The 21,748-nt window shown below is 30.9% G+C and overlaps 1 long non-coding RNA gene across 1 annotated transcript; it reads left to right on the forward strand.

Moving 5' to 3' along the window:
- The first annotated feature begins 1,903 nt into the window (after nucleotides 1–1,903).
- Nucleotides 1,904–11,490, forward strand: LOC132276900 (uncharacterized). Its single transcript, XR_009470957.1, has 2 exons — nucleotides 1,904–2,326; nucleotides 11,227–11,490. It is a non-coding gene; the product is annotated as an uncharacterized LOC132276900 (long non-coding RNA).
- The last annotated feature ends 10,258 nt before the right edge of the window (nucleotides 11,491–21,748 follow it).

The following is a 21,748-nucleotide window of genomic DNA, read 5'->3' on the forward strand; positions in this document are numbered from 1 at the left end:
TTTTAATATGTACAATCACCTTCTTTCATTTTCATGCTATCCAAATTAATATTTTTATACAAATGTTTTGAATAAATTTGCATACTAATCAAATGATTGTTAGAAAATAACTTTTCCTTTTATTTTTTTGTTTTGATTATAAAAATGATTCTTTCATTTTGGATAGCATGAAAATGAAAAAAGGTGATTGTAAATATTAAAATTATCTTTATAATTTAAAATACTAAAAAAATAAATAAATTTGGGTTTTATGATGTCCATTTTTACGAAAATTTTAATAAAATGATAAATTATTAAATTTAATAATATAATTATTTATATTGTTTAAATTAAAACAATACTTCAAAACAAGTAAAACTTCTTAGGTAGAAGTAAAACTAATTATTAATTTAAAATTAATAAAAATAAGGAAGCTTAAAAATACAATATATATATATATATATATATATATATATATATATATATATATATATATATATATATATTGGGCTCGTGGACTCATGATTTTTCAAATTGAGAATACAAAAGAGCCAAATGTATTATTCTGTACATATAATATAGGTGTATATATATATATAATATACTTTAACTAGCATTATAAGAGAACTTGCCTTTTAGAAGTCTGCTAAAATAGAAATTATTAGAGAACTTATCACTTTGAAATTCAGTAAAAAATAAATTGAGTTGTAAAAGAATGAAGTGGAGTTGTTTTACATTATTCAATTGTGGAATAAAATAGGAATGAAGCATTTTTTATGAAAAAATATTATTTTAACTAAATTTTTTATTATGATTCTTTTTTCATTTATCCAAACTTAAAAAAAAATAAAAAAAATAATCTTTCCTTACGTTTGTTTTTTTTTTTTTTTGTAGTTGATTCAATCTTACCAAAGGAAGCCTAAAGAAAACTAACACAACATTCTATTTTTATTTTTTGTATTTGTATTATTTCAATTTATAAAATATATTATAAAATATATGCAGGAGAGGCTGGGCTTCAATATTTTATAATAATTTTTGGAGGTGCACACCACTTTTCTCGCGCTTTATATCTCTTTTTCCTTTTAAAGGAAATGATAAAAGGGTCCCAAAACTCATTAATACATCATTTCTTATTTTAAAATATCATAACTATCATAACTACCCTTTATATGTACAGCTTATTTTTTTTTAATTTTTTATTTTTACCTTCTTTTACTTCCCTTACTATATATATATTTTTTATAGTCTATATATATTTTTTTCGAGGCCTCTCAAATAAAATAATTTGTTTAGTAAAGATAATTTTATTTTTGACATAAGAGATAATTTAATCAATAGTGATTTTTTATTATTATTATTATTTTGTCCAATCAAAATAGACAATTTATTCAACAAAGAAGCTTTTACGAGTAACTTATTATTATTAATTTTTTTGTAATTTTGATGGTCCAGTCAAAAAAGATAATTTATTCAACAAAAATAAATATATATATTTTTGATCTTATCAAAAAGATATAATTTACTCAATAAAGATTATTATTTTTTAATCCTCACCTTTTATTTTTTTTACCTTTTTTTGGGATGCTCAGGTTCTCTCTTTTTTTTTTTGATGCTCGGGTTGTCTTTGTGAGTGAGTTTCGTTTGGATACTTCTCTCAACACACCAAACCATCTTGATAAAAGAGATCATTTATACTATAAATATATTCCATCAGTCTTAAATTTTTGTAAAGTACCCAATTATTTTGGGATAAAAATTTATAAGTCATAGTTTTCAAAGTACCTAACTATTTTAAATAGATGGAGTATATTTTTTTGAAGTCAAAAGAAATAATTTTTTTTAAGAGGCAATTTATTCAATAGAAATAACTTTTTTTTTATTTTTAATACTATATGTAAATTTTTTTAAATTTTAAAGGACTTTATGTCATACAAAAAATAATAATAATTTATTTGAAAGAGTAGATTTAGAATAACCACGTAGAAAAGTTTATTGCAATATCGCCTCCCGGGCTAGAACTGGTCAAGTCCGTTGTATAAACCAAACAGTGGTACAACCCAACCAAAGTGGGCTAGTTGAGACTGGCCTTGAGCCAGCCTACCCAAAATTTCAGTCCTGACATCAAACTAGGGTTTCAGCCGTTCCTCTCTATATATATACTAGCAGTACATACACACTCCGATACATTGCGGAGTTTTTGCTTGTAGGGTTTATCAAAATAGAATTTTATTTTTTTAAATTTATTTATTGTTTGTTTGTTTGTGTTGCTAACTTGCTATTGAATGCATAGGCGTTTCTCGAGGATTAAGATTGCATGATTTAGATCACAGGAAAATTGAAGCAGGTAAGCCTCTATATGTGTGCGATATATGTCTCGTGTGTGTTGATATATATCTGGTGTGGTGTGTGTGATTGTGAGTATTTGACATCAATGAAACCTATAATGCTCTTAATATTGCATCTTCTTGCACATAAATCAGCAACACATCTATACGAACTCATTGGCTTTTGGAAATAGTCTCACTATATCAATGATGTTCGTGCGCCGTATCCGATTTAGCGATTTTGAATTGATTCTGCTTTAGATCAGTCATTTTTATTATTAAATTAGGTTACTGGCTTTGAATCATTAACAATATTACAATTGAAAATGTAAGAGCAACTAAATAGTTTATGCTATAGTTGAGAATATGATATTAAAGTTAAATTTCTGTGCTGACAACATTCTTAAACCCTTGCCTGGGCTAGCTCAACCGGTACGGTCAAATGTGAGATTGCGTGCTTCCTAGAGTCACCGGGTGGTTGATTTTTATTTCTTAAATCCTAGATCCATTAATAACCTTATTATATGCTCAAAATTTAGTGGAGATCAGTTCAAAGGAATGTAAGAACTTTTGAACCCTTTTGGGATTGCGATGCAATCCAAGCCTCAATTGTGATATTGAGTAATTCATAGATTTATGTTTATATATATTTATTTTCTTCTTTTCTTTATTTATTCATACTTTTGAAACTGATATTGTTGATAGTCGGTGCGAAAAATTCACTTTAATTAGCCATAACATTTATTTCTTGAAGATTCAACCCTAACAATCAAAAGAAACTACAAAACTTATAATTCAATTAGAAGTTACTGATCATAGCACCAAAATTGGCTCCAAAACCTTCCTTTTATTTTCTCAAAACTCTATCCAACCAAACTCACATTAAACCTTTTGCATCAACCCCCAACCTCAATGGGATGTATTTGTAGGGCAAAGGTCAAGGGTTAAACACCAGTTTTGATGTAAAAACCACATTGATCTTATTGGGGCTAGAAGTTGAAGAAGTTTACGAGGAAAATTGAGAAGCAGGCAACATGATGCCATCTTTTATACGATCACTAAAAGGCGTATATATTCAAATTTACCGGAATATTCAAAGTGCTTAGTTGGATTCAGTTATTGGTTATGGTTATATCGTTTTTGTAGTATGATGCAAGAATTGAACTACAGACTTTTGTGCAAAATCTAGGACATCCAGTTTTTATACCAGCTGGTTTTTCTCATCAACTTGAAAATTTGAGGGTACCATGGATTGTAGAAGTGAAGTCCTTTTATCCAAGTATAGAATGACTCACATATAATGATAGAGCCATTATAGCAGTGAATGTGACTTCTGTCGATGTGTGGATATGCAATGTTTGATAAGAAGGCCTCAAACATTTAAGTTGGTGAGGACACCCAGCTGGTATTAAACCGCATCTCCTAGATTTTGCACCAAAGTCTATGGTTCAATTCTTGCATCATAATGCAAAAGCAATATAACAATCACCGAGAATTCAATCCAACTATGTACTTTGAATATATAGTAAACTAACCATATTCTGGTAATTTAGAATATATATGATTACGGGTACTATCAACAACGTACATGTTTAACACAATACAACGTGCCCGTTAAGTGTTTTTATTGGAGAACTTGTACCAAAAATAATGTAATACTAAGTTTCCGATTAATTGCGTTCTTTGTTTTCAATTCTCCATTTTTGTTATTGCACCTCATTGTATTTGATGGTCATTGGAAGAATTAGTATTTTCCTAAACTATTGCAAACAAAGGTGCTCCCTACTCAACATGAAGTAGTTGAACACTATTAATATATATGTCAGAAAGCCCAAAACAGAGCCGAACCACTGGTTTTATCGGTTACATTTAGTTTCAATATTTCTAGAAGTGTTGGGACCAGTTTGGTCCTAATCCAATTCCAACAGTGTACACTCCTATTTAGAAGAGTCCATGCAACACAGGCTACTTTTATTTTATTTTTTATTTGACATTTATAATCTTGTTTGGTGTTTTGGGTATGGGCTTACAGACTCACAGTAGTATTGTTACTAACAACACTTATCAAAAAGAATGGGGATAAAAAAATGGGTTCACATCATTATTAAGAATTAGTGGTTACATCTTTTTATCTGTGTTCGTAACTGGGTGCTTGCATATGCGTTGGGGGAGGTCTAGGAGTTCTTGAAAAATCTTGTGTAAAGATTTTTTCTCTTTGAACTATTTGCAATATTACATAGGTTGGGAATATTATCCTATCAAATTTATCAAATACCTGAACCTAAGTATGAAAATGACCAAAATTTGTGTTTTTAATATTCTTCTTCTATTTTTTTAAGGTAAAATTAGTTTTATATATAATTTTTCATGTCACAGATTTTTCAACATGGGCATTTCTTTCATTTTAAAAGCACCTCAGAATGAATGCAGCACAGATGAAATAATTTTATGTTTAATTAAATGGTAATATTGACTTATCAAAAAAAAAAAAAAAAATTAAATGGTAATATTGAATTACCATACATGCTTGTTGGATGAATCACATGGTTCACATAATAAAGGCTTGTTACATTAGAGATTTATAGATTTTTACATGGTTTGAAATCTGAAAGCACGTTTGACCATTTGATCTAAGGCTTTTAAATTTTAATACATTTTTTTTTTTGAATCACTAAAATTTAAATCACTACTATATTAATAATTTGAATAAATTTGGAAACCTCAATTGTATTCAATATTTGGGTGTACTTAAATAGTGGGATTTTAGATTTGTTTGGATTTGATTGTTGGATGGATGCTTGTTTGGATTTTACATTAGAGATTTATAGATTTTTACATGGTCTGAAATCTGAAAGCACGTTTCACCATTTGATCTAAGGCTTTTAAATTTTAATACATATTTTTTTTTGAATCACTAAAATATAAATCACTGCTATATTAATAATTTGAATAAATTTGGAAGACCTCAATCGTATTCAATATGTGGATATACTTAAGTAGTGAGATTTTAGATTTGTTTGGATTTGATTATTGGATGGATGCTTGTAGATGCTGGGAGAAAGACTAATTTGGAGAGGATTTAAATCTTTTATTTAATTCCCACAATAATAGGTTACATATATTTTCAACAATTAATACTATTTTGGAAAGGATCCAAATCTTGACTTCCGAAGACCATTTGGCGCTCTATGGCTCCAACTAGGGTGGTATTCTTTGTATGGACCGCTGTTTGGGGTAAGATATTGACGATTGATAATTTGAGGAAGAGGGGAAATTGTTTTGTTAATTGGTGCTGTCTATGCAAGCAAGATGGGGAGTCAGTTGATCATCTCCTAATGCATTGGCCCCATGGCGCACGACTGTTGGAATCTTATTCTTGGGTTGTTTGGCATGTATTGGGTAATGTCACGTTCTTCTAATGATTTGATTCATGCTTAGAGAGGATGTCGTGTGAGTATGGGTGTACGTGATCACTGGAGAATTGTCCCACATTGCGTTTGGTGGTGCATCTGGAAGGAGAGAAATGGTAGAATGTTCGAAGAGAAGGAGTCGTCTATAGCGACCGCTGAAAATTTTTATTATTCGTTCTCTCTTTAGTTATGTGATGCTCTTCTTCTGATGATTTAATTACTTTTTTGGATTCTTTGGGGCCTTAGTGTAACGACCCACTCCATCACATGCTATGATATTATCCGCTTTGGGCCTGAGCTCGCACAGTTTTGCTCTTGGGTTTTACCCCAAAAGACCTATTGTGATGACCTTGTGGGTGGGTGTGAGACACTGACAAGCTACCACATTGGCGAGCTACGGGTGCACAGTCCCACATCGCCTGGGAAAGGGAAATGTAAAGTGCTTATATGTAGGTGTGTCACTTCAATTGACCTTGTGGCGGGTGTGAGACACTGACAGGCTACCACATTGGCGAGCTATGGGTGCACAGTCCCACATCGCCTGGGAAAGGGAAAGATAAAGTGCTTATATGTAGGTGTGTCACTTTAATTGGTATGAGGCCTTTTGGGATAAAGCTCAAGAGTAAAACAGTGGGGGCTTAGGTCCAAAGTGGACAATATCATACCATATGGTGGAGTGGGTCGTTTGAAATGGTATCAGAGCCTGACCCAGCTGGAAGTGTGCCGACGGGGACGTCGGGCCTCCAAGGGGGGTGGATTGTGATGACCTTGTGGGAGGGTGTGCCGTGGGCGGGTACGAGACATTGTCAGGTTACCACACTGGCGAGCTACGGGTGCACAATCTCACATCGTCTGAGAAAGGGAAAGGGAAAGGTAAAGTGCTTATATGTAGGTGTGTCACTCCAATTGGTATGAGGCCTTTTGGGGTAAAGCCTAAGAGTAAAAACGTACGGGCTCAGGCCTAAAACGGACAATATCATATCATGTGGTGAAGTGGGTTGTTACAAATGGTATCAGAGCCTGACCCAGCCGGAAGTGTGTCGACTGGGACGCCTGGCCTCCAAAGGGGGGTGGATTGTAATGACCCTATGGGCGGGTATGCCGTGGGCGGGTGCGAGACACTGAAAGGCTACCACACTGGCGAGTTACGGGTGAACAGTCCCACATTGCCTGGAAAAGGGAAAGGTGAAGTGCTTATACGTAGGTGTGTCACTTCAATTGATATGAGGCCTTTTGGGGTAAAGTCCAAGAACAAAACTGTGCAGGCTCAGGCCCAAAGCGGACAATATCATATCACGTGGTGGAGTGGGTCGTTACACTTAGCTCCCGGTTCCACTATTGTTTAAGGGACGCGTTCCCCTTTTGAACGCCTTTTTTAATTCATTAATACTTAAAAAAAAAATTAATACTAGTGATATAGGAGTAAAAAAAACTATAATGGGGTGGAGGAGAAAAGAAGGGAGGTGTGATAAAAGTGAAAATAAGAGTAGTTTTAATTGGGGTTGGAATAAGGAGTTTTAGAATGAATATAATTCATTGGGCTAATATTAAACCCCTACTATTGGTTGGGGTTTCAATAATGAAGCAATTAATATTTTAAAAAAGTCTAATACTATAAGCAAATCATACTTTTAGGAGCCTTTTCTTTTGGATGGGGTCTGCTTAAGTTGGCTAGGGCTCCAGCCAGCCTTATATATACATACATATTGTATACATACTATAAGAAAATCATACTTTTAGGAGCCTTTTCTTTTGGATGGGGTCTGCTTAAGTTGGCTAGGGCTCCAGCCAGCCCTATATATACATACATATCGTATACATATTCTGGAGTATTTGTGTAGGTGTTTGTCAATATCGTGTTTCTTTTTTTTTTTTTGTTTTTCCGTTCTTTTTTTTGTTTTGTTTTGTTTTTGTTTTTTTTTCTAACTTGCTATTTGAATGAATTGGCGTTTCTCAAGATTCAAGGTTGCATGATTGAGATCACAGGAAAGTTGAAGCAGGTCAACCTCTATATGTTTGTGTATATATTTTTGTGTGTGTGTGTGATTATACTAACTTGCTATTGAATGCATATGCGTTTCTCGAGATTTAAGATTGCATGATTGAGATCACAGGAAAATTGAAGCAGGTAAGCCTCTATATATTTGTGCGTGTATCTCTGTGTGGGATCTATGTCGTGTGTGTGATTGTGAGTATGTTGATGTGGATAAAACATATATTGCTCATAATATTGCATCTTCTTGCATATAAATTGGAAACACGTCTATACAAACTCATAGTCTCTCATTCTGCTATAGATCAGTCCTTTTTATTGTTTTATTAGGTTACTGGCTTTGAATCATCGTGTTTCAATGGCATTATCTTCAACTTCATTTTGTAATTAAAATGATGTTATGGCCTGATTGAAATTGACAATATTACAAGTGAAAATGTAAAAGAAACTAAATAATATATGTATGCTATAGTGAGGGTATGATATTAAAGTTGTATTTCTATGCTGACAACATTCTCAAACCCCCTTGCCGGCATGGGCTAGCTCAACTGCTAAGGTCTTTGGGGTACTCTACTTAGGTATTTGGTCAAGACTCACCACATGTGAAATTGCGTGCATTTGAGAGTCCACTCTGGCTAGTGGATAGGTGGTTGATTCTTCGTTTATATATATATATATATATATATAATCCTCAAACCCAACTACAACCATTAATAACCTTATTATATGCCCAAAATTTAGTGGAGATCAGTTCAAAGGAAATCTATGAACTTTTGAAGCCTTTTGGGACTGCGTTGCAATCCATGCCTAAGTTATGACTTCTGAGTTATTCTTAGATTTATATTTACATTTTTTTTCTTTTCCTCCTTTCCTTATTATTTCATACTTGATACTTTGAAACTGATATTGTTAATCATTGTTTCGGCACTAATAAACCACTTTAATGAGCAATATCATTCCTTTGTTCAAAGATTCAATCCTTACAATCAAAAGAAACAACAAAATTTAAAGTTCAATTAGAAGTTACTGATCATTGCACCAAAATTGGTCCCAAATCCTTCTTTTTATTTTCTCAAAACTCTATCCAACCAAACTCTTACCAACATTCAACCTTTCTGCATCAACCCCTAGCCTCAATGGATTTATTTGTAGGGCAAAGGTCAAGGGTCAAACATCAGTTTTGATATAAAAACCAAATCGATCTTATGTATGATCACGGAAAGATTTAAGAAAGATTGAAGAACTGTCCTTTGGCTAAGAAAGACCCAAATATATATACATATACATATATATATATATATATATATTATAATTTACCTGAATATCAAAGTGCATAGTTGGATTCAATTCTTGGTTATGGTTATATTGTATTTGCATTATGATGCAATAATTGGACTATAGACTTTTGTGCAAAATCTAAAACATGCAATTTTTATACCAGCTGTTGTTCTCACCGGCTTAAAAATTTGAACGTACCATAGATTGTAGTGGTGAAGTCTTTTTATTCAAGTATAGTGACTCAGATATAAAGATAGAACCATTATAGCAGTGAATGTGACTTATGTTGGAGTGTGGACATGCAATGTTTGATAAGAAGACCTCAAACATTTTAAGTTGGTGAGGACAACCAGCTGGTATAATACTGCATCTCCTAGATTTTGCACCAAAGTTTATGGTTCAATTCTGGCATCATAATTCCAAAGCTATATAACAATGACCAAGAATTGAATCCAGCTATGCACTTTGAATATATAGTAAACTAACCCATATTTTGGTAAACTAGAATATATGAGACTGCCATCAACAACGTACTTGTTTAACGTAAAACAATCAACGTGGCCATTTGGTGTTTTTAGTGGGAGAAGTTGTACCAAAAATAACGTAATACTAAGTTTCTGATCAATTGCGTTCTTTGTGTTTTTTTTTTCCCTTCAAGAGAGCAATTGTCTATTTTGTCATTTCACCTCATTGTATTTAATGATAATTGGAAGAATTAGTAGTTTCCTAACTATTTGCAAACAAAGGTGTGGGGTATCATTTGTTTAGTGTACACTCAACATGGAGTAGTTGAACACTATTAATTTATATATGTATATATATATATATATATATATGTAAGAAAGCCCAAAACAGAACCAAACCACTGGTTTTATCGGTTCCATTTAGTTTCAATATTTCTAGAAGCATTGGGACCAGTTTGGTCCTAATTTGTCCTAGAATCGGGCCAAGTCAAACCATGTACACTCCTAATTAGAAGAGTCCATGCAAAGTTTATAACTTTTTGTGGTCCTCGGGTTTAATTTAATATTTAATTTTTTAAATCTTAATGTGCAGAAGTCCGTTTCCTCATTATCAATAAAGTCAGCGAACAACAGGGGTTTATAAGTCATTCACATGGTTAAAATTTTATTGTTGATCGACATATTGTTATTATGTAGTATCGAGAAATAGGATATATCTTTGGAGGAAGACCATTCTCAGTGTTGATTATCTTGTCAATTCTACTTATCAAAAAATGTTTTTAGGGGCTGGTAGTGTACAAGCCTACGTTCCAACTTTATTCTCACCAAGTGGTTGCTATTGGATTTACATGATCTGCCTTTTCTATATATTTCTGTTCATGTACTTGAATTATAACAAGAATTTTAATTTCACAAATGTTAAAATACACACACTTCTTATGTATACACAATATTAGAAAGGCTGAATTATTGATTTTCTATTTTTGTTTCTGTTGAATTTGATTAACAAGCGGACGGATGAAAATAAATTGGAAGGAATGTCTGAAATTCTGAATGACTCTAGATAACTGCACTGTTTAGGTGTGATAGACACATAGGGCCTGGCTCGACTGCTTTCTATTCTTCTATAACATGCTCAACTTTTAGGGCCGGGCTTGGTGACAGCATTTGAGGTCTTTCCCTGCTAGAGTGTTATGCACATAAATTATATTTCACTTTTCTAACATAGAAAATGCGCAAAGTTTATGAGATAAAGAGATGAACAATACAAGTTGGAACACTTGATTTGCGAGTTGAAAAGGCATCTGTCTATCTTTTTATTCTTGTAGGCAAGTTAACCATTTACTTGCCAGGGCTTGGGCTAACTAGTTTAGGTCCAAGTTAAAGCCAGGCATGGATGGGGCAGCAGATAGACATTCTCTTATTTATATTTAGAACTCGGACCATCCTGGTCTGTTGCAAACCCTAGTTTGAATATGTTGGAAGCTGGTTTGCTCTACATCGTTGCAGATTGTTTACTTGCCATTAGCTATAATTAAGATTTGAAATGAGAATACTTTACTATCCCAGACAGTTTCAGTTGGTTCTGGCTTGTTTATATTTCTGTCAGGTGCGGGAAAATTTGGTTTATGGCTCAGCTCATTTTCTATACAATCAGACTAAGCTTTGAGTTAAATGTGCCAACCTAATTATTTGTTTTTAGGCTAATTAAGATTTGAGTCATGAGTTACTGATAAAGTCTTCAAACTTAAATTTCTTTATTGAATATTTGTTAGATGAAGCTGTGTCGATGGCATTGGACAGACCTGAAAGGAGTAATGGCAGAAGTGGAGAACAACCTTAGGGTGCTGTTTCACAAAGATTCCAGCGTTACTCGTCTGATAATGTCCATGACTGTAGTGTTAAACCAATAATTTCATATTTTCTTTTTTATGTAAACCATAAAGAAGATATCTGTAACCTTATTTTGCTTATAGATTCAGTTTGCTTTGTTAATGTAATTTTTGTTTTAAATCTATAGTATCATTTAAATTGGTCTACTCAATATGCTCAAAGTCTCAAATATAGCAAGCAACTCTTCCAAATTTTGGCCTTTTACCCCCTTTTATACTTGTAAAGCCAGCGCCTAAGAATTAAACGTGCTTAATCTGGAGTGGTACCGGGATAGGTGATCCATTGGGAAGTCTCTTGTCCGGGGAGCTAAAAATGGATAATGTTGTGTCTGAATAGGGTGAGGAGTGTTAGGAAAAGAAAATTATGGGAAAAGAAAGGAAATGAAATTATTTTAATGAATATACCACCATACCCTTTCACATTTAAAAGACAAATATAAAGATCATGCTAAACATTTAAGTCAAAATGGCAATTTGTAAACTAAGGGTTAAAAAGAATAGAAACATACCCTAGGATTTATATGGTATTTGGATTTTGTATTTTATAAAGCTAAGTAAAAATTAGATATTAGAAAAGTTATATTAAACTTCTTGGCCCTTTTCTCCCATTTTTGGAAGCATAAAAAAACTTACTCATCGTGTCTAATTTTTATTCCTCCATTACCTTTCTTCCTTAAATAATTTATACTAATTTGTATAATTTCCCTCCATTACCTTTCTTAATTTTTTTTTTTTTTTTTTTTTTTTTTTTTGCCTTTTTCTCTTGATCCAAACTGGGCCTAAGAGAAAGGAAAAGGATAGGGAAAGGAAAAGATAAAGAAAATAACAAGGATTTCCCCACACTGAAAATAAAAAATGATTTCCCCCATATTCCATCTCCTGTTCAAGCATAATTAGAAATATAATTCTGTTGCATCTTAAATGATGAATTTCACTCTGGAGTCTTTTGCATCTTAAAACATAACTTTCGTTCTGAATTTATTACATCATAAAGCTGATGGTTACATCCCACTAGTCCTTGTTATAAATTCTGAAATAGTATGAGGTTGAAGATAAGATGATGCTGCATCACAAATGGAAGGTGAAGAATGACAAACTAGTTATCTCCTGATTCTCTGGTTAGTATGCAGTGACCTATTGCTTTCAAGTTTTTTGTCTCTCAATTCAAGGTAGTAATGCCTCCATATTGTTGATTAATGTGTTAAGATGAAATTGTTTAAACCAAAAACTTCTACTCTTATTTACATCTATTACTTTATATTAGTCAACATGCAATATTATTCTTTTTTTTTTTTTTTTTTTTTTTTTTTCTAGTTGGTATTTACACACACGGCCTCCACTAAGGTTCGAACCCCTGACCTCCTTTGAAAAGTAGGGACCTTGTACCGCTAGGCCACAGACTTAGTTGCAATATTATTCTTTTGAAGCCTTATTGTGGCTGATTTTGTACAAATTGAAAATTTAAGATAATTAAAGTTGATAAGTTGCATTTAAGATTCAAAAGATGTGATTTTTGCTGGTTACTTAAACACTGGCAAGATTTTGTTATTGTGGCAGGTCTATATTATTACATAATCTAAATTATTTGTGGACAATCCATATTATCATGCATGTAATATATGGAGTAGGATATTATGTTATATACTTTTGAACAGAACTTTCGGTATAGAAAGGATACATGGCTTTCATTATTTGATTGAGTAATAAGAAATAGAGTTGTTCATTTTTGTACAAGATTGTGATTTATGATGTATATGTGGTTATTATTATTCAATATGCATCTTACAACAGGAAAAATTGTATTCACATTGCCTCTTCATAGAGGTACGTACCAGAGTCTGAATTTCATTTTACTTTAGGAACCAGGGCATGGAAATTAGTGTCATTGAAATTGACGAAATGTACTGAAAGTAAGTCTCCCAGGTACACATCAAAATGATGAAATTGGAAACTGCTCTTAAATGAGGGTGTTTTATTTTCTTTTCTTTCGACATTTGGTACAAATTGAGGTCAACCTCTCTATGTTGATTGACTTATTCCGGCTCACTGTCTCTTTGAGCAGGTTAGTAAACAAGTGAATTGAATTGCATACAAAAAAACCGCACTGGATGGCATGTCAACTGACTCAACTGTATTTGATCATTTGTGCCACATTTTCATATTGGATGCATTGGAGCGTTTTTGCTACAAAACTACAAATTGGTCAAATGGTTCATTAGACTACTGTGCGCCTTGCTCGTGCAGTACTTACTACCTTAGAGCAGGAAATGGGTAGCTCTCATCTCGTTGAAGAACTTGCCTTTGCTTGCTAACCGTGCCTTAATGGAATGGAAGAGTTACCAGGGCACTATTTTACTTAATCGATTAGGCTCGGCCTAGGTTCCCTGACCTAGCGGATTGGATCAGTAGTCGATGGCATTGCTCGTCCTCATGTTCTTGATGAAGTAATGGTAGTCAAATTCATTCTCTATTCAATCAAAAGAGTTCGTTTCATATTCCTTTTGCTAAGTAGTCCCCCTTCCTATTAATGGCTTGTGAAAGTATCATTCACGTGGAGAAAACACTCTTAAAAAAGTGTTTTTACATAGCGTAACACTTTTACTCCTTATTTGAAAGAGTATGCAAAAAACGCCCTTAATCTTTTCACATTGTGCAAAAATACCCCTCATGACATAAATTACTGTTGTAATATATTTATATATATAAATATTTTTCATAGTTGGTACTTGCATACACGTCTCTACTGGGACTTGAACCATTGATTTTTCTTTGAGAAGTAAGGGCTAATATTGTTAGGCTCATTGGTACTATTGTAATACTTATTTTTTCTTTTTACTCTTACAAAAAATACTCAAGGATGTATATATATGCTACTAACTTCATAATATAGGAGTATTATGTGTGTGTATATATATATATATATATATTTTTTAAACTTTTTTCTCAATGTGTCTCTAAATTTTTTTTATTATTTTTGAAATTTTGAGAATTTGTAGAATAAGATTTGAATTTGTTGAGATTTTAGTTTTATGTTTTCTACTAATATTTGTGTCTTTATTTTATTTTTTTTCAAAATATATATATATATATATATATATATATATATATATAAAGGAAAAAAATTCTAATATTAGTGTGCACTAATTTTCGGAGTTTGGAACAGATTTGTTTTCTTTAGTTTACTCTTTATTTTTATTTTTTATTTTTATCTTTTCTTTACTTTTTTATTTTTATTTTTGCTTGTCCATTGCTCCAATAGTGTCATTTTCAGTTATTTTATACCGTATTTATTTTTATATATATTATAAAATGGTTCAATAAGGGTAATTTAGCCAACTTAAGGTTTAAATTTGTCGGGCTTTATTTGTACAAAATTGAAACTTTAGGGGTGTTTTTTGCACGTGAGAAGTGTCCTCCAATAGTATTTTTTTCTGTCATTTTACAAAATTATTTATTTTTAAATATTTAAAAATAATTTAGTATAAATAATTTAGTTAACTTAGGATTTAAATTTATATATTTAAAAATAATTTAGTATGAATAATTTAGTTAACTTAGGATTTAAATTTATCAGAGGATTTATTTACAGAGTGTGCCAAAGAGAGCGCAAGAGAGAGGGAGTTTAATGAGTTTGGTTTAGTCCATCTGAAACAGCTTTAGACTGAATTTTTTAAACTTTACTCGGTTCAGGAAATTGTAAAAACTATTATTACAAAAAAAGGAGTCAAATTGTCTCTTAGGGTCTATTTTGTTTGGCCTTTTGAGGTAAATTTTTTATTTTTAGAGAACTTTTAATCAAAATATTGTATAGAAATTTGTTTAGTTGTAAATTTTTTTTGAAAAATTGTGAGTCTTTGAGAATTTAGAAATCTGATCGAAGTAGACCCTTGACTTTGAGATCAGCTTTGATGTGAACGCGTGACGGAAACTTGTCAAGTTTGGTTATTTGGTATACGGCATTGTGTTTCTTCTTTCTTTTTCATTCTCCCCTACGAAAGCGATGAGTTTCTTTCAATAACTCACTCTATTATTTAGAAAGGGAGACTTTGTTAATAATTTCCTTGCTTACCCATTATTTTAACTACCTAATTCTTACGTTATTGGCTTGAATTAGTGATACATTGAAAGTGAAATGATAGGACTTTTCCCTCGAATGGCAAACACTTCATATTAGTTCCAACTTCCAATTTAATGCAATTGAAAAATGAAGTCTTAAATAATTAGGTCATAATGTAGTAATAATGTATAGTAGTCATTGTCGAGAAAATATTTGATATGTGACAAAATGAAAAAGGGAAATCTGGGGGTAGAGATAAGGAAGTTGGAACCATATTAGTTCGTAATTGATGATGAGAAGAATTTTGAGTCGGTTAAATTTATTGTTTCACACTTCACATTCAATTAGTGTGTGACATGTTTATTTATGTGTATGTTTTGTGTTGGTAGGCATTTTGTTGTATTAGTTTAAATTTAAAATATAGATATATATATTTTTCTTAGAGCACGTGTATTGATCCCACAACGCACGCACTCATTCAACTTAGGAGTATGGTTTGAAAGCGAGGTCTCAAGAACTTACCTCCCGGATCCTTGCCAACACAGCTATGCCCCTTGAGGCAGTTTAAACTTAAAATTTTATAAGCAAATTGTGAACATAATTATGAAAATATGATTACTAACCTAAAGAAATTTGTTCTTATCTCTCGTTTTGAAATTATTCGAGAAAGGTGGTCTTGAACGGTGATAATTTTTTTTAAAAGCAAACGCCATCGTTGCCTAGTGGTTGCATTACTTCCTGTTGTTCTAGGGAGTCTAGCTTCGAGCCTTTGTACCCTTTTACTTCTAATATAATATTCTTGTCTTAAAAAAATAAAAATAAATAAATAATTTTAAAAAAAAAGTCAAATTAACATGACAATAAGACTATCGAAAAATTTAGTGGGGACATTATTAAATTTTTGGTAAAATTCTAGACATTTAATAAGGTCACGAGTGAAAAATATCCCTTGCATATGGACCCTCTATATGCTCTAAAAACTTTGTAATATTTAATTTTGGAGCAAATAAGGACCTGAATGATGAAAAGGCTTGAGCGTTCCTCTATAATTGAATTAAAAAAGGTAAAAAAAAACTAATTAAATATGAATTGAGCCCTTATTTGTTCATTTTTTCAAACTTAATGGATTAAATATGAATATAATTGAATTAAAAAAGGTAAAAAAAACTAATTAAATATGAATTGAGCCCTTATTTGTTCATTTTTTCAAACTTAATGGATTTTATATACACAACATAAATGATAGGAGTGTTATTTATGCAAATTATAATTTTTTCACTTTACCCTATTTAATATTCAACATAGAGTTGTCCATGTTGTGACTTGAACAGTAAAGTTGTTTTGATATGGAGGCCACGAGTCCGAATTTGGAGATACCATCTTCGCATAGGAAGGTAAAAGTGTGTACAACAAACTTTACAGTGCATTGCTACAGCTTTTAATACGGAATATATAAATATATATATTTTTAATGGGCTGTCCCTTGTAGCTTGTTCATGGCCTTGAGACTAAGGTATAAAATTTCGCGCGATTATTAAAATTCTTAATTTCTACACATACAAGTGCAACTCTGTCAATTATTTGGAATTTTCAGGAAAAATTCTGCGCAGCCATTTGTGAACTTTGATCAAAACATAATTTGTAATTTGAGGACAAATTTTGCAGCTATGTGTGAACTTTGCTCAACCCTTTTGACCTTTACACCAATTTTTATTAAAAAGGTTGCAATCACAACCTTCCTTTTTTCTTTAAGTCATTCTAAACCAGCAAAAAGTTGACACAAAAACATTTGAATTTTAACAAAAGGACATTTTTTTTTTATTCCATGTTGAAAGAGATTTTTCTGTTCTAGATATTTTTGAGATATTTTAAACCGTTTTTCTATTATATACGGAAGGAACAAGCTTACATCAAATGACATCATGAGAGATTAATATAAATACACGTTAACATGGTTTACTCAATTTAATTTGAATAACTAAATATTACTCAGAAAATGAATATATATATATCAAATGTGATGACAAGACCATTACCTGAAAAATTGAATGCGAAGTGTTGTTCATATAGTGGCAGAGGTGCATGAATAATATTACACAATTTGGAGCAGTTGAAATGTTGCTTTTAGGGATTTAAATGCATTTGTTGCTATTGAATTGGACGGTGACCCCACTTCAAACCACAATTTTACTCTTAAATATCTGGTTTATATTGCTCCTGTAAATCAGAAATAAGCTGATTTTTTTTTATTTTTTTTTATAAGTATATAGTTTTTCATTTTTTTTTTTTTTCCTTACACTCGAAAACTAAATAGTATTTCATAACTAATTGATTAAATTTCAGCTTGTAGTCCACCTTAGTAAAAAACACACACACACAAAAAGAAATGTATATTTATTTTCTCTTTGTCAAAATTTATTTTTACCTATCCGAATAAACAAAAAATAAAAATTCCCACCGACGTAATGCAGTTGGATGGTAGGACAAACTTTTGGTGTCTAAAAAAATAGTATCCAGTGTACCAAGTATGAGTTTGAATCCCTCCGTTGCACAAGTACGCAATTTAAATCTCACCAGTCTAATATATTAAATTGAAATTATTTTAGAAAGATATAAAAATAAACACTATGATGGTGTTAATTTGGTAGGTTTCTCAAGGAAAGAAAATTAAAACAAACTAACAAGTGAGGGAAATCAAATATAAAAGATAATCTTGTGCTATGGTGGTAAAACACTTGAGATAATAAATGGCTCAATCAACACTAAATTGGCACTAAGGCTCTTTGAAACATGAAAGCATGCATGCACAAACATTTTTCTTTGTTTAATTGATTTGCTTGTACTTGAGATCCAAGACAAAAAATGGTTTTCATAAATGAAGTGATTTAATTTACACACACACTCACACACACACACATATATATATAATCGTCTTCATTTATCGCTTCATCAAATAATGCAACTTTTGTCACAGTTGAACGTTACACCATGTCCATCACTCGTCATATTCAAGATTCAGCAGTACTCACCAAACCTCCCTTATTAACCGCTATAAATGGTATCTGAAACCTAATTTTTCATGCATAATCAATAAATTAATTAATATATATATATATATATATCCCGTTAATTATAAAACATATTATGTCAATATACAAATCATACATATATAAGAGAGAGGGAGAAAATGAGAGGATACTATGATTCCTCGTTTTGCTATTATATCACTCGTACAAGTAGCAATTTTAATCTTCTTCATTTTTTATTTTTTATTTTTTATTTTTTTATTTTTTTTGTCAAAATAAATTTTTTTATGAGATTTCAGAATCAGTATGCACTGTCGTTGTCCCTTCCTGAATTGTTGTGTAGATGAGGTGCTGCAAATGTTAATACATTTTAGATTCGGTATTCTCAAACTTGATTTGAATTAACTATACAATATAATTAAATACTTTTACTTGTATATATATATATATATATATATATATATATATATATATATAATATGTATACCCACTTGATTCCACTAACTTATATAATACAATTAAATACATTTACTTATATATAATATGTATACTCAAAAGACATGCTTCTATTAATTAATATCGTATTAGCGGACTACTTGGACCCCATTTTCCAAAATTTAATCTCCGTGTTTAATTAACGTGCAAATCACTTGAATCATTATATTTTATTTATTTTTTAGTGTTGGCAAAAAAATTTTCACTATGTTATTTAGAAGATTTGAACTTCGTTTTGAAAAAAAATGAGATATCATTCGACCAAAGTTCTTAGTGAAATGTGTATGAATCATTATAATTGTTCTGTAATTAATTAATGGTCATCTTTGAAATAAAATAAAAAATAAAAAAACTAAAAAAAGAGCTTCAATATAAGTATTAATACAATTATATAATTTTTTTATTTTTTTATTTTATTTATTATTATTATTATTATTATTTTTTGAAGTTTCCAAGAGTCTTTAATTTACAAGAATAATTGTTCTGTCGAATTGGCCCAAGTTGAAAGCGTTGTGTGCCCTAAAAAATGTTAGGTCCACGTGTTGCTATTTCTTGTGGACTTGAGTCAATTTATTTAATTTAAATTACACAGTTTCTGTCATATTTGATTTCAGAAAAACTCTAACGCAAGAACTTTTTACACAACCTAAGGGTTAAAAAGATTATATATATATATATAAAACACATTCAATAAAATCATGTGAATTGTGGACTAAATAAACACATTCAATAAATATGTATTATATCTAGTCCTATATTTCATCATGTATATTACCATTCTCTTTTAACCTATATTTCAATAAATATGATGTGGTTAAAGTCCAAGTCTTCCACTCCTACACAAAAACCTATATTTATATGTATGTGTGCACTGTTAAATATAGATATATACAAATGTAATTATATGTATGCGTGTAACGTAGAAGCACTGGAGTTGCTATTTTTTAACTTTTGACAAATCCATTAAATTGCTTGAAGAATAAGATAATGAGTTTGACAATTGAGTGAACTCTACACTAATTTGTCATAGACTTGGTACATTTAGGCATTGCTCATTGGAATTTAATTTGTATCATATAGAATATGATTAGAAACATAAAGAAAAACGTGACATAGAGAAGAGTGAAAAGATCAAAATAAAAGTATATATAATATAAATCACCATGCTTAAATGACAAAAACCCTTGTAACCCTTGGAAAGTCATGAATACCAACTATTCATTGGGTCCCATTGAACAGGTCAAATAAGCGAGGTTAATTAATTTAAGTTATGGTGGACCAGTTGATCAATCTGAATACTCTTTTTAAAAACATTCTCTTATTTTATTTTATTTTAATATAATTTTCTTATACCATGCATAAGAATGTGGCTGAGTTAAATAGAATAAGTCCAGGAAAAGACAAATGGAAAAATTGACTAAGATGCATATTGCTTGCTTTATTTAAACTATTTTTATTAATTTAATTTGGCAAGTCATGTGGATCTTGGACCAAGCTAGGATTTTTTGTTGGATTAGAACAGAGTGGGGGTTCATTTTCCATTATCAGAAGTTGAATTTTCCCATTTTCTAACTCGGAATTTGACAATGTTAATGATGTTAATTTGAGCTAGTGTCTTGTTTCTAATGGTGAAATTTTTTTTTTTTTAATTCAAATGTCGATTCGAGTTGAATTTAAACACATTTGCGAGACAATTCGAATCAAAATGAGTTGAACTTGAACACGTACATATTAGGCAATTCGAATCAAAATCAAAGCCGATTTATATTAGTATTAAGTATTTAGTTCATCGAAATTTTATTAGGTCAATCGTAACCAAACCCTAACCGGACACCCAAATCCAAAACGGGTTTAACTCAAATTTAACTTGACTCACTAAACTAACCCGTACAATCTATACTTCCACCTAACTTAACATAATTCACACGCAAAAAAAAAAAAAAAATATTAGTGCTTATGTTGAAAGTTTTTAACTTTTGACTTAAATTTGGATGAGGAGTTGTACACTTGTACACCTCTTTATATTTAAAAGTAACATTAATCACTCTTAAATTATAATCAAGACCTTATAATATAGTGATATTTTCTTACCTTCTACAGTAAAAGTAGAGTGTTCAAAGTTAAAACTCTCATATAAAGAAAAATAAATGTGTGAGTGTATTTTTTCTCAATAAAAAAAATACATCTTTTTTACATTATTATTATTGTTATCCAAAAAATTTATTTTGAAAATGTTTTCTATCAACACTTAAATTATCAGCCAAACCCTAGTTACAAATATATATGTATATATATCTCCCTTAAATTATTATTTTTACCCAAAAAAAATATTCTGAAAATGTCTTCTATTAACCTTTAAATTCTGAGTCAAACCCTAGCTTTTAACTTCATTAACATGGGAGGAATCTCAAGGCGGCACCAACCAGTGTGCTTATTGGACGTATCCAAAGTCAATACTGGAGTACCAACAGTCTAGGTTTTGTTCCAATCAACGTGTATTTTAACACTACCACGTTATTTCCATTGTAATTGTCTGCAATAAAATATAACAGAACGACTTTAGAACAAACCAATGACCCATAAATAATTGTTTATATATATATATATATATATATATATATTTTTATTGTAAGCAATATCTTATTGTAAGATTCTAATTTATTTTTTTAATTAGAGGTCACTGAAATTCAAATTCCTGATATTCTTTTAAAAAGTAAGAGTCTTGTACCGTTAGACAACAGATTTATTAATTAAGATTATGATTTTTGTAATGATGAAAATATGAATACGTTCAGGGGGACATTAGTCTTGGGACTTATTAGAAAAT

Source organism: Cornus florida, unplaced genomic scaffold, assembly GCF_030987335.1.
Source record: "Cornus florida cultivar Cherokee Brave unplaced genomic scaffold, ASM3098733v1 CherokeeBrave_3.0.0_Hap2_Chr10, whole genome shotgun sequence".
In the NCBI taxonomy this organism is placed as follows: Eukaryota; Viridiplantae; Streptophyta; class Magnoliopsida; order Cornales; family Cornaceae; genus Cornus; species Cornus florida.